The following is a 16,845-nucleotide window of genomic DNA, read 5'->3' on the forward strand; positions in this document are numbered from 1 at the left end:
GACTTAAATAATAAAGCCACTTAAATTTTATATTAGAGGATAATAAATATAGTGGAGAAAACCACACAAAACATCAATAAGAAGCAAGACAACAGAGGAGGGTAATGTGATCATGAATGTCATAGAGTAAGGTAGGGATTTTAAATAGGAAAAAACTCAATGAATAACGACATTCAAACAAATCTGTGAACAAAGTGAGGGAAATAGAAATGAAGTGGTCTGGGGAAATGATGTGCCAAGCAAAAACAAAAGAACTAAAAGACCCTGAGCCAAACTGAATCAAACACCCATCATGATGAAGAACAGTGAAAGAGGAGGGAGGGGGAGAGAATAGTATGTGATGAAGAATTCCCCAGGGCCATGCATGTGCAGCCTTCTAGATGATAGGAACTTGGCATTCATTCAGAGTGAAATAGGGGACCTGTGAAAATTTGGACTAGGTAAAATGACACAATCTAACATCGCAGTAAAAGAAACAGCTCACCATGGAAACTGGAAGAAAAGTCAACAAAAAATTTCATAATGGTGGTGTGAGGTAATGGTAGCTTAGAACAGGGAACAACATAAAGTTTGTGATAGATTTTGAAACTAGAACCAATAGAATTTCTTGATACATTAGGTGTGGCAGTGATGCACAGGGAGGATTCAATATTTTAAAATATAAAATTTTCCAAAATTAATTGATACATTCAAAATAATTCCAATTAAAATAACAAGAGACCTTTTGGGAGACTGGAAATTACAAGCTGCTTCTGGATAATGTAGAAGAACTAAAAGCCTAGAAGGAAAAACTTAGTCCTGAAGCAGAAGCACAAGATGAGAGAAGGGGGTGTGTTACAATGCAATGAGAATCATAACAGTTCTAGAAATGCAGAGTGTTACTGGCTGAGTGATAGCAAAGTCATTGGAATAGAAAAGTGAGCCTCAAAGAGACCAGTGAAAATTAGTTAATAATGAAGCTAGCATTGCATGTTAGGAGAAAGCAAGAATAATTAATGAATAATGGTAGAACAATTGGTTCTCAATATTGAAAATGAATTAAAACAATTCCATCATGTGCGATATAAAAAATAAATGTACAGTGCATTAGAGACTTATAGGTAAGAAGAAAAGCTATAAATATTTTAAAAATGTCATTTGACCTTAGGGTGGAGATTTATTAACTAAAACTTGAAGAATATAAATCATTGAGAAGATTGATAAACTCAGCACCATAAAATCAAGTACTACTGCTCATTAAAAGATACCATTATGAAAATGAAAAAATAATATGCAAACATGAAGACTATAAATATAAAGCAGAAAAAATCAGTATCCAAGATATGTACATAGCATTTACAAAACATTAAGAAGCAAACACTCCAAAAGAAATAAAAATAATTAGGCATTTTACTGAAAACAAAACATAAGTGACTTTACTAGTCACTGAAACGTTGGTTAACTTTTGTGAGTCTTATAGAAGAATATGAATATTACATTATCATATGATAGAGAGTATAAATCTTATTCACTACTGGTAAGAATGTAAATAATAACCATTTTGAGAAGCTTTTAGGCATTTCCATAAAGTTCAGAGGCATGTATCTTGCCACTCAGTAAATTAGCTCTTAATATGCCTTAGAACTGGGTTTCTAAATAGTGGTTCCAGTGACATTTTGGGCTGGAGAATTCTTTGCTGGGGTAGAGACTGTTTTGTATATTGAAGGATGTTTAGCAGTGTCCCTCCTCTCCACCAACTAGATGCCAGCCACATTCTCCAGACAGGACAATCTGGAATGCCTACACACATTGCCAAATGTCCCTGGATGGATAAACTTGCCCCAACATAAGGAGAAACCTCTGTAGAGAAGTTTCTGGAGAGAAACTTCAAAATGTTTAAGATGTAAAGACAAAATTGTTTCTCACAACAACACTACTTGTAACACCAAAAACCTAGAATTAAACCAAGTGTCTATTACAGCACAGGTAATTATGGTATTTTCATACTATGTGTAAAACTATGCAAAAGTACAAATGAGTGACATCCAGCGACACTCTTCATGTTGGTACATTTCAGGAAGAATATTAACTGAAGAAAGGCAGTCACAGAGTAATATAATTAATATGATTCAATATGTATACATTATAAAAACATACACAATTAGGCCGGGCGCTGTGGCTCAAGCCTGTAATCCCAGCACTTTGGGAGGCCGAGACGGATGGATCACGAGATCAGGAAATCGAGACCATCCTGGCTAACACGGTGAAACCCCGTCTCTACTAAAAAATACAAAAAACTAGCCGGGCGAGGTGGCGGGAGCCTGTAGTCCCAGGTACTCGGGAGGCTGAGGCAGGAGAATGGCGTGAACCCGGGAGGCGGAGCTTGCAGTGAGCTGAGATCCGGCCACTGCACTCCAGCCTGGGAGACAGAGCAAGATTCCGTCTCAAAAAAAAAAAAAAAAAAAAAAAAAAAATACACAATTAGAAAATATATTCAAAAACTTTTAAATGTACGGAAAAATAAAAAGAAACCCCAAGCAACTATGGACAAAATTAAGGTAATAAAGACAATTCAAGAATAAGGTTTATTATTTTTGAGGAAGATTAAGCAGGGGTGGGAGAGACAAAGATGATGGCCTTGGTAATTTTCTTAGGCTGGGCTAGGGAGCGGAAGATACTGCTGTACATTTTATCATTTTCTTCATACCAGTGGTTCTAAACTGGGCAAAATTTATTCACCCAAATAAATACTTGGAAATGTCTAAAACCATCTCGGGTCATCACAACTAGGTATAGGGGAGTGCTATTGGCAGCTAGTGGAAAGAGGCTAGGGAATGCACCAATCACACACAATGCAAAATGTCAATAATGTTGAGGCTGAGAGATTCTCTCTTAGACTTTACAAATATGTTGTACTGTGCTGAAACTAATCATATTTAATAAAAATACATATTACACAATATATTATGAAACAAATTTACTGGTTTATTTAAACTACTATAGAAGTTAAAAAAAAAATCCAAAGTGAGATTTTTCTGGCCCTCTGATTTCAGGAAGATATGTAAGAGAAATTTTTATGTAAGTATTGTTCCATATAAGTTTGCATCTTTAATTGTAGAGGACATCAAACAAGAAAATTTCTGCCAATAGCAAATGTACCATAGAGCCCCAAAACATACCACAACAAGCCATTGGGTACCTGCCCCCATGACAAACATAAATGTATAAATTATTTTGATGCCTGTCTTTCCTCTGTTAGAATTTAAGATCCATAAGGACAGGCACCACAGATACTCTATTCACCACTGAGTTTTTTAGCATTTAACATAGTTTCTTGCACTATCAGGAACTTGCAAATATTTATTGATAAATGAATGAATGAATAAAAGTCAACCTGCAAGCTCTGCATTGGGAAAAAATTTCAAAAAATACATCAAATGCAGCCTAGGAAAAACTGGTGAGTGACGAGAAGTTTGTTTATGGAAACTGAAACATGCCTTTAATTTGGGGTTTCAGAAAGCTTTTGAATAACAGATGTTCACCACATTTGCTCATTCATCCACTTTTTCAGGTATCAAGCATTTTCTGAGCTCCTGCTCTATGCTAAGTACCCTCATGAACACTGAAAATGGGTTGTCACATGAAATAGCCTATATTTGGTCAGTTGACAACTGGCTGGGATTGGTATATTGCTGAAGGTAAACTTCCCTTTGTGAAAATTAGAAAGTACCATACCATGTTCTTTTTGCTGAAATTAGTGAGCTGTTTCTCCTGATTTTTCTCCAGAAAGTAAGAGTATGGTATTTCTGAAATATTGTAAGTACTTTTTTTCTACTTGAATATAAGTGGAGACATACAGAAGGTGGAGCAGTTAGAACATCCATTTAGTCTCCATGGAGGACTCCATTAGCCAAGGAACTCTCCGCTGGTAGCTTGAAAGAATTTCATTCTATGTATATAAATCTAAACAGTGCACCTCAAGGGAAGTTCATACCGACTGTAAATAAAATCCAATTGTGTGTCATGCTGCAAATTAATCCCCAACAATCTGAGATCTTGCAGTACACTAAGATGTTTCACTAGGACTTTTCTTGCATTAAAGACAGTGAAAAAAATATGAAAAATTATAGTCAATTGTGCCACGTCTATATACAAATGATCAAAAACTAAGACTGTTTGTGAGAGCTCTCTGCTTCAGATGGAAAACAGCAGAAACCCTCTTTTGGGTAACAACAAAAAAAGGATATGCTACGATAATCAAAATCTATATGAAGTAAATATACTTGAGGATCCCAAACATGCCAAAGTAATCAAATTACAACTAAAATCATTTCTGCGACTTTTACAGTGGTCTAGGAAAATACTTTTATTTTACTTTTTAGAAATCCTAGTGAAAGAAATTTTTAAAATTCATGTGATATTATTAAATGCTTTGGAAAGTTGGGATTATTATTTATTATTTCATTTGGAGAAAGCTATTAATGCTAATGATGTATGTTGAGGCTAAATAAATCATTTTGTGACAGCAAACGTGCAATTTCCTATAGTGGAAGATTTACAATTTGATCACAATTTCTATTTTTGACATGAAGAGACTTTTCTTTATTTCTGGGCTTTTAGAAACTGTGACCCTATGATCTTTCAACCTTGGGGGACACTTGAAATGAAAGCACAAAAGTGGTTTCTTATTGAACCTAGTCAAATCATCCAAGTGTCCTGATGGGTCTCCCAAGATCCTTGAAATGGATTTGTCAGTGGTAGAATCTATTAGCAGAAGTCACTCTGGATCCCCAGTGAAATGAGGCTATTGTTGCTCAAAAACATTTATTTCCTAATAGAAAATTTAACATGTACCTTTAGTAGTAACACAGCACATATAAGCCTTTATTTAATGTTTTTATGTAAATGTTACACGTCAATTATCTTTGAAAATATCAGCCTATGATCTATATCTAGAATTGCTTATATATTTCTTCCAAAATGGAAAGTTAAAATTCCAGGAAATGAAATAGAATTAAAAAGGGAATGTTACAATTTTAAGACGAGAAAAGAAACCACTATTGGGAATTATGGACTCTTTCATTTAAGAAATGTGAAGTGCTTCATCTTGGCCACCATGCCTTTTGCTGGTCTCACTGCTGAGCCAAGCATTCTGTGAGCCAGGAGCCAGCATAGTCACCTGTGCAGCACCCTTCATGCTCTTGTGCAGGGAGGCCTGCCAGCAGCCCTCTGGGCTTCATCTCAGAACTATTAGAATGCAATTAGGGAAATCATTAGACCTCAGTTGAGAGCCAAGTTGGGACTTCAGATGCTTGTCAAATACTGATTCCTCTGGGATAGAACTGCTCCCTGAGTCATCAGGCCACCTCCAGACTTCAGGCATAACCCTTAAAGAGCTAGTCCTCTAGCAGGCAGGCTTTTGAAAATGCCTTACATAAATGTTGTCAGATGAGGTATTTTAAAATTAAGTCATTTTAGAGGGGAAATGACAGACTCTGCCTCTATTAAATGTTTGGAGAAATGTCCTTATTCAGGACTGAATATATCGCCTCCAGTTTACAGGACCAGCCCATTAACTGCTAGGAAGGAGGCAAGCTGGCCATGGTGCTTCCACCACATCCATTTATATAATAATAATAATAATAATAACAACAACAATAGTAATGATGACTATATCTTATGTACAGCTTGCTATATGAGAGTCATTGTACTCTGAGGCTATGATACATCAACTCATTTATTCTTCTCAGGTCTGTGAAGCAATATTATTGTCCCTAATCAACTATGTGTGACCTTGAAGAGGTTGAATCATCTTCAAAAGATTTTACATGGCACAATATGTTAGCTGATATTCACATTCAAGTGTGAATTATATCTAACATTCTATCCATGAGCACAGCATTTTATTGTACTTCCTTTGCAGTTCTCATCCTTGAGAGCTTCTCTTGTCCTTCCTCAGAATCTCTTATGCACAGAGATCCACCAGGATTCTCCCCCTCCTCATCCTTCCCTGCACACCCAACATCATTTCCCCCCAGAGCAGAAATGTCATGCCTTTAGGCTGGTTACACCTTGGGCATTTCTGACTGTTTTGTATTCTAGAAGATCATGTGTGAGCTCCTATGCCTCACTTGTGAACAAACCAAGGAGATGTCTCCTTGAAATCCTTTATAGTTAAAAAATTCATCACCCTTCTAAACTTTCTTTAGAACTCAGAAGACTATAAACACAAATTATGAAAACTCTGTCATCAAGCTGCTTCCCATTCCTACACCTTTATATGATGGATCCTCCCTGCCATCTGTGTAATCATGTTTGACACTTGGTAATGAAACTTTCAGCACTCTCCACCACTCTTTACTCAATTTCAACTGTGGAATCACACCCTATCATTTGTAATTTACATTAGACTTTATTTCTTTTCTGGGGTTTTGTGATTGGTAGCATTTTCTAGCTTGATGTTTATAATAAATAGGAAAGCTGTGATTCAAGATGCGTGAGAATGATACTTTTTGACCTTCTTGATTTCATTTTCTTTGGAGCATACGAATCACATAGGAATGATATTTCAAGATGCAAGACATTTATTCATGTCAGAGTAAGTTAACTAAATTGCATGCAATGCATTGGATCATGCTGGAGACAAAACAGCTGCTGCCACCCGCCCACATATTCATGGCCTTTCCTATATCAAATCATTTCTTTTCCATTTAGACCAAGATGTGAAGGAAACAAGAGGGAAAATAAAATGTTGCTTTACATGCTTTAGACAACATTGGAAATCTATTTTCTAATTTTTGTGTTATTATTATGCATGTTATCTTGTGACATTTTAGAGATTCCTTTAAATAATAATAACAGGATTTATAAACACTACTATATTCTTGGACGGACTTAAGCACTTCACATATATTACCTGGTTTAAGTTTTGAAATAAACCCTCGAAATGTTTACTTTTATCAGTGAAACACAAAAGAGATTAAATCCCTTGCCCAAGGTTACACAGCTAGTAATTATTAGAGACAACTCAAATACTTCAGGAATCCAAATTTAAAGCCTCAACTTGTAACCTATGCTATTTAGATATTATAAGAGTGATTTGAAATTATCTTGATCTAGTACAACATAGAAGCTTGTGACAAGACCTAAATATTTATAAAATTATTAAACCATTTACTTACTTATTTTTAACTTCTCTGTCTCCCTACTGGAATAAAAGGAACAATAGATCATGGATATGTCCATCTTACACCCTCTTCTATTCCCAGTACTTAAAATAGTGCCATACACATAGTGTGGGCTTAATTAATAATTGTGGACTGAATGAATGAGCAAATGAAAGAGACATATTTCAAATTCAGGAAGGTGTCTATGAGGCTGATCATCCTCAGTCAATTTCAGTAACAGGCTCTGTTGAAATGAAAGATCCAGAACAGACAAGGCAACTTTCATCAAGGGTGAAATGTTTATATTTCATTTTTGTATGCAAAAAACTTGAAATACTTTAGAAAATTAGGAGACATCTCCCTGCTCATTCTATAAATGTTGATTCATACCCATCTGATGTTGGATGGGGGAGCATTTCATAGCAAACCTGATATAAATTTGTCTGAAAAAAATATTCAGGAGCTCCTTTTTATCTTTGAAATTATATATATATATATATGAATCTTTTTTATTAAGTTTGCCTGAAAATATTTCTTAGTTTTTAAAGCCAGTTTCTTTATTCAATTTTGCAAAGTATTCTTTAAATATATTTGATTATACTTCTTTTTCTTTCATAACATATACTATTTTAAAAGTTTTTACATTATAAATATTGATTCTCTTTTCTACTTTGCTAACGTATCTGAATTTCTGCTAGAGTAATTTTTTGTATTGCTGCTTTGTTCTTTTTCTTTCTTCTAAATGTCTGATAAGCCATTTAATTCTAAAAAATTAAAAACAAATTTCAAATAAGAAAAATAATTCAACCATACTTACATAAAAACCAAAAGCGTCAAAACAATAAGGAAAATACATTAGCAATATAGACTAAAATGACATAAAAATAGTAAAAACTACATGAGTAGTGATAAAGTACCTCAATTATTATAAAGTAAGCTTGAGAAAAATGCAATATTTTTTTAGAATTAAAATAACAAAAACCCCTGAGTTTCTTTTTCTAGATAAAAATCATCACTAACATTTTGAAGTATTTTCTCATCTGTCTCTCACTCTCTCTCTCTCTTCACGCCATATATAATTTTGAACCTGCAATAGAGATAAATCTGGTTCCTGCATTATTTGACATTATGAAATGAGATATTCTTCAAAATCTCTAAAAATTATTTGAGAGCTGAATCTTAGTGGTGTTTCCTATGCTAATGTGTGAATGTATCATTTTGCATAGCCTGGCTTCTCTTGTTAGATATTTATGTAGCTTTGCAGTGTACTATTATAAATGATGATAGATATCCTTGATGTAATTTTGACATAGAGTTTTCCTCAGGATAAATTTTGATAAGTTATATTGCCAAGTCAATAAGTATACACGTATTTTATGCTTTTGATTCATATAGCTAAATTTTCTCAAAGGAAGTCATGACAACAATTTCAAAGCCTTGTAAATGACTAAATCACAGTACTCCAAATTATGCTGTGTTATTCTGTCTATAACGGTCTCCAATACTGCTGCGGTCTGAATGTTTGTGTCCACCCAGCACTCATATGTTGAAATCCTAATCCCTAAGGTGACTATAGTAAGAGCTAAGGCCTTTGGAAGTTATGATTGAGATCAGTGCCCTTATAAGAGGCCCTTGAGGGCAGGCTAGTCCCTTTGCCATGTGAGGACACAGTGAGAAGACATCCACATATGAAGGAAGTGGGCTGTCACCAGAACCATGCTGATCGTGGACATTCCAGACTCTACGATAGTAAGAAATAAAATTCTGTTGTTTATAAGCTACCCAGCTTAGTATATGTTGTTATACAACACGGGTAGACCGAGGCAAATACTTAGGTCTCATTAGAAATAAGCTGACCCTACTCAGCCAGAGTCTATGCGGGGCAGCTTCCATTAACTTGTGCTGTTCAGCATAGGTTAAAACATACTGAATATAGTCATCCTATCTTCCATCCATCACACGCTCATCCCCAGCTCTTCTTCTCTGAAATGGTAGGTGTTTGTAAGAAATCTTGCCAGTGTCTTCTGCACTTAATTTTATTTCCAATAAAAACCTCAGATATGCCTTGCTTGTTTTGTCCTTGGTTAAGCAATCAAAAAACCTCCAGGGAACAAGCTGGAGAGAAGAGAGTCCAAGTGATGGGCTGCTTGTGAGTCTGTTCACACACTTTGCCTTTACTCCTTAACTTCTACTTTCTCATTACTCCTATTCCGAAAACAGTCTACATAACATATAAAAGTCAACCAACAACCTGTTTGTTTGCCAAAAATTTAATGCTTTTCGAAAAAATACCTTGCTTATTATCAAGCCAACCAACAAACCATAAGAAATCAAAATTAATATTTCACAACCACGTTTACCATACACCCTTAGCTGCTTTATTTGTGAAGCGTCTCATAATTATTGTTTAATGATGTATTTGATTTCTCCTGATCCTGTGACATCGAAAATTATTTCCAGGCCCACTATCAGAGTACTGGTATAGCAGTCTCTTCAGTGCTGTTTTATATAAAAATGAATAACTTTATTACATCCCCAGAAATATTTCAGTACTAGATTTATTTATTTATTTATTTATTTATTTATTTATGGGTTTTGTTTGATTTTCTTTCAAAGACATCACCTTCTTCCCATTATTATTACTCAGGAACCTAAATATCTATGTAATATGCAAAAGTTATTGCTATTACAAGTGTATTTGTTACTATCCTATAACAAAAATCCCCTTGAGTGTAGCAATGCCGTATATACACAGAAGTCCAGGTGAGAAGCAATTAACCCTTGAGGTAATATTGGAAATGAAGGGGAAAATGAAATCAAGCTGCAAGATCCAACATGGTTTAACACATAAGCAGGCATATGAAAATAGGAGGAATGAGTCAAGAAAACATCAATGTTAACAGAATTAGAGAAGTGAGAAGAAAGGGATGGTTATGCAAGTCATGTAATGACTATGTTGCAGACATGATGAATTAAGGAAACTGCAGAATATATGGTTATAAATTTAAACAGAAAATAGAAAACATGACACTGGTCAGAAAAGCTATAAAAGCTATAAAGATGAAGATTTAATGATAAGCTTATGAATTAATAACAAAAACAGATTTTTTTGTGGGTACACAGGAGATAATATATCCAACTGGTACTACCAACGCTGCAGTGGGCTGTGGAAGGAGTAGGTGGAGAAGATTTAGTTAGGCAGTGGAGAAAGCGATGGAAGTTGTTATTATTTACATTAGGAAAAACATGAAAACTGAAAATAATGAATATTTAGTTTGACAGTGTGCAGAGCATCCTTAACAGAAATAAATGAGGTATATGAGGAGTTGCATAGAAAGTAAACGAGTATGCTAAAATTAATTTCTAATATAAATAGTAGATTGATAGATGTTAGTAAAAATAAAATAAACAAAAACAAATTTAAGATGGCAAAGAAAATGACAAACTGAGAAAATGCTTTGGATAAAGAAGGAGTGGTGTTTCCTATTTTGTTTTCTTTTAAATAGAGAAAATTGGATATGTCTGAAAAAAACAGTTAATGAGAATATTAGTGAGATAAAATTACTCCAAAAGAAAGTGATTAACAGAATCATAGAGGAGGCAAGAATCACTGAGTTTTCTCATCACAGGATAAACATAGTCTATACCAATTTAGCAAGTTGATATGGTTTGCATCTGTGTCTCCACCCAAATCTCATGTTCAATTGTAACCCCCTGTATTGGAGGTGGGGCCTGGTGGGAGGTGATTGGATCATGGGGGTGGATCCTTCATAAATGGTTTAGTGCCATCCCTTTGGTGTTGTTCTCATGGTAGAGTTCTCACCAGATCTGATTGTTTAAAAGTGTGTGGCATCCCCCACCTCCTTATCTTCCTCCTGCTCTAGCAATGTAAGATGTACCTGCTTCCCCCTTCACCTTCCACACTGATTGTAGGCTTCCTGAGGCCTCTTCACAGGTGAAGCAGATGCTGCCATGTTTCCTGTACAACCTACAGAATTACCAGTCAATTAAACATCTTTTCTTTATAAATTACACACTGTCAGCTATTTCTTAGTAGAAGGGCAGAGTGGAATCTACTGAAAATTTGTACCAAGGAGTAGGGTATTGCTAGAAAGATACCTGAAAATGTGGATGCAGCTTTGGAATTGGGAACAGGCAGATATTGGAAGAATGTGGAGGGCTCATAAGAAAACAGGAAAACGAGGGAAAATTTGGAATTTCCTAGAGACTTGTTGAATGGTTATGACCAAATGCCAATAGTAAAAGACCAGGCTGAGGAGGTCTCAGATGGAGATGGGGAACTAATTGGGAATTGGAATAAAGGTCACTTTTGCTATGCATCAGCAAAGCGGTTGGAGGTGTTGTGCCTCTGCCCTAGGAATCTGTGGAAGTTTCAACTTCAGAATGATAATTTAGGTATCTGGTAGAAGAATTTTCTAAGGACAAAGCTTTCAAGATTTGGCTTGGCTACTTCTAACAATCTGTACTCATACTCATGAACAAAAAAATGATATAAAAGTGTAGCTTATATTTAAAAGGGAAGTAGAACATAAAGTTTGAAAAATTAGCAGCCTGGCTATGTGGTAGAAAAGAAAAGACAATATTCAGGGTGGGAATTCAGGCAGGCTGCACATATGTGCATATGTGAAAAGGAGCCAGCTACCTCAAAGGCGTTTCAGAGACCTTTATGGCAGCCTCTCCCATCACAGGCATGGAGGGATAGGAGGGAAGAATGGTTTTATGGGAGGAGCCCAGAGCCCTGCTGGCCTGCACAGCCTTGGGGAACTTTGCCTCACATCCCTGCTGCTCTAGCTCCAGTCATGGCTCAAAGAGACCCAGGTAGGGTCACTGCTTCAGAAACTGCAAACTGTAAGCTTTGGCAGTTTCCATATGGTGGTAAGCCTGTGGGTTCATAGTGTGAAATAGTTGAGACTTGGGAGCCTCTACCTAGATTTCAGAGGATATATGGAAAAGATTCAATGTCCCAGAAGAAGCCTGCTGCAGGAATGGAGCCCTCTTGGAAAACCTCTACTAGGGCAGTGCTGAAGGAAAATACGGGCTGAATCCTGCACACAGAGTTCCCACTGAGGTACTACCTAGTGGTGCCATGAGAAGAGGGCCAGTGTTCCCCAAACCCTGGAATGGTAGAGCCACTGGTAGCTCACACCCTGCATGTGGAAAGGCCACAGGCACTCAATACCAGTCCATGAGAGTAACCACTGGTACTGACCCCTACAAAGCCACAGGAGAAGAGCTGTCCAAGACCTTGGAAGACCACTTCTTGCACCAGTGTGCCCTGGATATGAGGAATGAAGTCAAAGGAGATTATTTTGAAGTGCTACGATTTAACGACCACCCTACTGGGTTTTTGATGTGCATGGGGCCTGAATCCCCCTTCTTTTGGCCAGTTTCTCCTTTTTGGAATGGGAGTATTTACTAAATGCCTATACTCCCATTGTATCCTGGTAGGAACTAACTTGCTTTTTGATTTTACAGGCTCATAGGTGGAAGGGATTAGCCTTGTCTCAGATGACACCTTGGACTTTGGACTTTTTAGTTAATGCTAGAATAAGTTAAGATTTAGGGAACTGTTGAGAAGGGATGATTGCATTTTGCAGTGTGAGTACATGAGATTTTAGAGGGGCCAGGGAAAGAATGATATGGTTTGGATCTGTGTCCCTACCAAAATCTCATGTTAAATTGTAATACTCAGTGTTGAAGGTAGAACCTGGTTTGGGGGTGGGATGATTGGATCATGGGGGTGAATCCTTCATGAATGTTTAAGCACCATCCCTTTGGTGCTGTTCTTGTGATACAGTTCCCATTAGGTCTGGTTGTTTGAAAGTGTGTGGCACTACGCTTTCTCTCTCTTCCCCCTGTTCCGGCCTTGCGATGTGCCTACTTCCCCCTTCATCCTCTGCCATGATTGTAGGTTTCCTGTGGCCTCCCCAGAAGCTGGGCAGATAGTGCCATGCTTCCTGTACAGCCTAAAGAATCATGAGCCAATTAAACCTATTTTCCTTATAAATTGCTTACTCTCAGGTATTTCTTTATAGTAGTGCCAGAAAGGACTAATACAGCAAGGGCACGAGGTCAAGGCCTGGTAAAAGGAGGGAAAATTGCAAGCTGGGCAGATAGTGCCATGCTTCCTGTACAGCCTAAAGAATCATGAGCCAATTAAACCTATTTTCCTTATAAATTGCTTACTCTCAGGTATTTCTTTATAGTAGTGCCAGAAAGGACTAATACAGCAAGGGCACGAGGTCAAGGCCTGGTAAAAGGAGGGAAAATTGCTGCCACTACTGTGAAGACAAGATGAAGGAAAGATAGTCATGTTAAGTTTAATGGTTACAATAAAAGTTACATGACTTTTTAAGTTACAGAGGCATGTGTAAGACAATGTTATTATGTTGGTAGCCCTTTAAAATAGCTATTTAAAATTTTTTTTTTCTTAATTTGTTTTCAAAAACGTGAGACAACATATTATAATGTGTCTCAGTGTAGACCTCTTTATGTCCAAGCTAACTGGGAACCTTTGGGCTTCTTAAATTTGGATGTCTGTTTTCTTCCCAAGATTTAGGAGGTTTTCTGTCATTATTTCTTTATTTTTGCATTTTTTTCCTTTTTTATTTCAATAGGCTTTTTAAGAACAGGTGGTGTTTGTTACATGAATAAGTTATTTAGTGGTGATTTCTGAGATATCAGTTATCTATCACCCAAGCAGTGTACACTATACTCAATATGCCATCTTTAAATAAGCATTCTTTACCTTTCACTCTCTTTCTCCTTCTTCTGTAAGTCCTCCAATGTGTAGATCAGTTTGATTAATGGTGTCCTATAAACCTCGTGGGTATTCTTTCCTTTTTTATTTATTTTTTATTTTTTATCCTCTAGATAATTTCAAATAATTTGTCTTCAGGTTCACTGATTTCATCTTGATCAGGTATGATGTAACTCTACTGCATTTTTTATTTTAGTCATTGTATTCTTTAGGTTCAGAAATTTTTATGATGTCTATTTCTTTGTTGAACTTCTCTTGTTCATTTATTATTTTCCTGATTTCATTGATTTGTCTATTTGTGTTTTGTTGTATCTTATGAACATTTTAAAAATAATTCTATTGAGTTATTTATTAGACAATTTATATATTCTATTTGTTTGAGGTCAGTTACTGGAAGTTTATTTTGGCCATTTGATTGCACCATGTTTTTCTGTTGTTTTGTGTTTCTTGTAACCTTGTATTACTCTCTACACATTTGAAGAAGCGATCACCTTTCCAAACTTTAGTCTGGCTTTGGTAGGAAAAGACCCTTATTGATGGGCATGTGTGAGGGCAAAGACTGTCTGGTGTGTATAGTGGAACTGAGTCTGCTAACGTGCAGGGATGCTGGTTCCAGGATGCATGATGGTGCCTGATCCAGATGGCCTAAGTGTGAAAAATTGCTTGTCCAAGGAGGTATGTTCATATTGAATCTGGTGGATGCATGGTAGCTCTGGCTCCAAGGAGGTGCTGCAGCATGGGCTCTGAGCAACTCCAGCAGCTGGAGTTTGTTTTGGCAAAGACTGGAGACATCCTTGGTGGTAAAGCTTGTGTGGGTTTGTGGTGGCAGCAAAGGCTGATGTAGTTCCTGGTAGCAAATGCTGCTGCTGTCTTCCTACTCTCCTTTTCCCCCCACAGGATATTTGTGGCTTAGGGGATTCTTTCTGGCACTGAGGTTTGCCAGCTTGGGGAATGCAGCCATGCAGATAAAATGCTTCTCACCCTTTTCCACACAGCCATTTTTGTTTTATTGTGCTTCACTGAGCTGCTACACCATCTTAATTGTAGTTTGGAGCTCCCTCAGGGGTATATTTTATCCATGGATAATTGCTAAATATTTTTGTCTGTGTGCATGGGAGGAATTTGGGACCTGCTATTTTGCCATGTTGCTGATATCACTCCCTAAACTCTCGAACTTAATGTTTTTATTCCCACTTGATCCCGCAATCTCAAGATACAATCTCAAAACTACTTCCCCTGCCACTGCCAATACTTATTAGAGATGTCCTGAAGCTTCTGCATAATATAGGCCCCTTCGTCTTTGGCAAACCTAGAACATCCATTCCATGGTCTGACTTCACACTAGTCATTATTCTGCATGTTGGATGGAAATGTATAGACCTCAGGGGCTTGTGAGTTGTAACAAGGCAGAGTCCATCTACTTCTAAGTCAAGGAAACTGCACTAGCCATTGACAGGGAGGAGCAGATGGATCCCTCAAGCCCAGAGAGTTCAGCAAAATCTGAAGATTCAGTATTTCTCAAGTGTGTCATTCCAGATATTCTATCACAAGTCTCAGTGTTCCACTGCCTCCCAGTCATGGTCCTGACAGTAGTATAGCAGACCATCTGGTTTTGAGAATGCTGATTTCTCTAGAGCATCACAAACATTAAATTACCTCCTGGATTTCTTCTTTATTTTCTTCTGAATGTTGCAGAAAGTTTTTTATATCCTCTTAAAAACTCACTGGCTTTCACATTTATTTTTTAGTTCATGATTAATCAGCCTCAACTTTTCACAGTTGTTTTTTCCTGTATTTCCATAGCCCCAAAGAAATACCAATTTAATAGTCCTTATAATCACTACAACCCAGAACCTTTGAAATGCATGAGTTATGAGTGCATTTCCCTCCATCTTCATTCCATGTGAATTCACCACAGTGAACTTCTGCAACATGCCAAGGGCTATCTGCTCCCACCAGTAATGGGGTTGTCACTGTGAATTATCTGGTTTGTGATACAGCTCCAAAATTCCATGTAAGTATTTGTTTCCTAAAACCACTTTTACTATAAAGTCGAATTGCCACAAACAGACACCAATAGAGAGATTTGAGTGCAGATGTTTGTTGAGAATTTTGAAAAACATGTCCAAAAGTAAGTAAAGAGAACTGACTTTGTTAGAAGTGGAAGTTGGGCTTTGATGTAGTTGCAACAGAAGCCTCAGTCAACTGCATGTAGGATTTTAAGAGTGTGATAACCCTTATTATTTGTCCTCTTGAGACAAGGGAACTGGAACCTTTTATTCCCACAGATATCAGTTATTAGAGTTCAGCTGCCTCCAGCAAGGGTGTCACAACTTTGGCTGAGGCAGCTATCTTTGACCAGATAAATTTTGGGGAAGGAACTCAGCTACAAGCCATTGGTAGCCAATACTCCCAGAAGAAATAAATATTTCAGTCCTGTTCTGATAATACAGCACAGTATCTGTTAATTAACTACCTGCACCCTAACAAATTCAAAGTGCATTCCTACTCCATGCTTTTCTTAAAATCATTATAAATCCATGCTACATGAAAGTTTGTATTTGTTTTGCCACCACAAAAAAAAATTTTACCTTTAACTCGTGACTGAATTTACAGAAACATTCAGTAAAATGTCAGATATTTTGTATTTTATAGAGTGAACTTCTATTCTACGAATTTGGTGAAAAATGGAACCCATTACTATTGGAATTCACTTTACCGATTTTCTATTTGAAACATCAATTGGAACTAGTGTAAAACAGGTAGCATTGATTGTTTTTGGAGTTTTTATTTGCTAATAGTGCCTTTGCATTAAAATACTCACCTGTATTTTAGTTAAACATTAAAATGAGTAAAATTATTTTGGGAAAATATTTGATCTCAATAAAATGTCATTCTTCATAGTGCTGTGTAAAACCC

Source organism: Macaca fascicularis, chromosome 3 (genome assembly GCF_037993035.2).
Source record: "Macaca fascicularis isolate 582-1 chromosome 3, T2T-MFA8v1.1".
Classification (NCBI taxonomy): domain Eukaryota; kingdom Metazoa; phylum Chordata; class Mammalia; order Primates; family Cercopithecidae; genus Macaca; species Macaca fascicularis.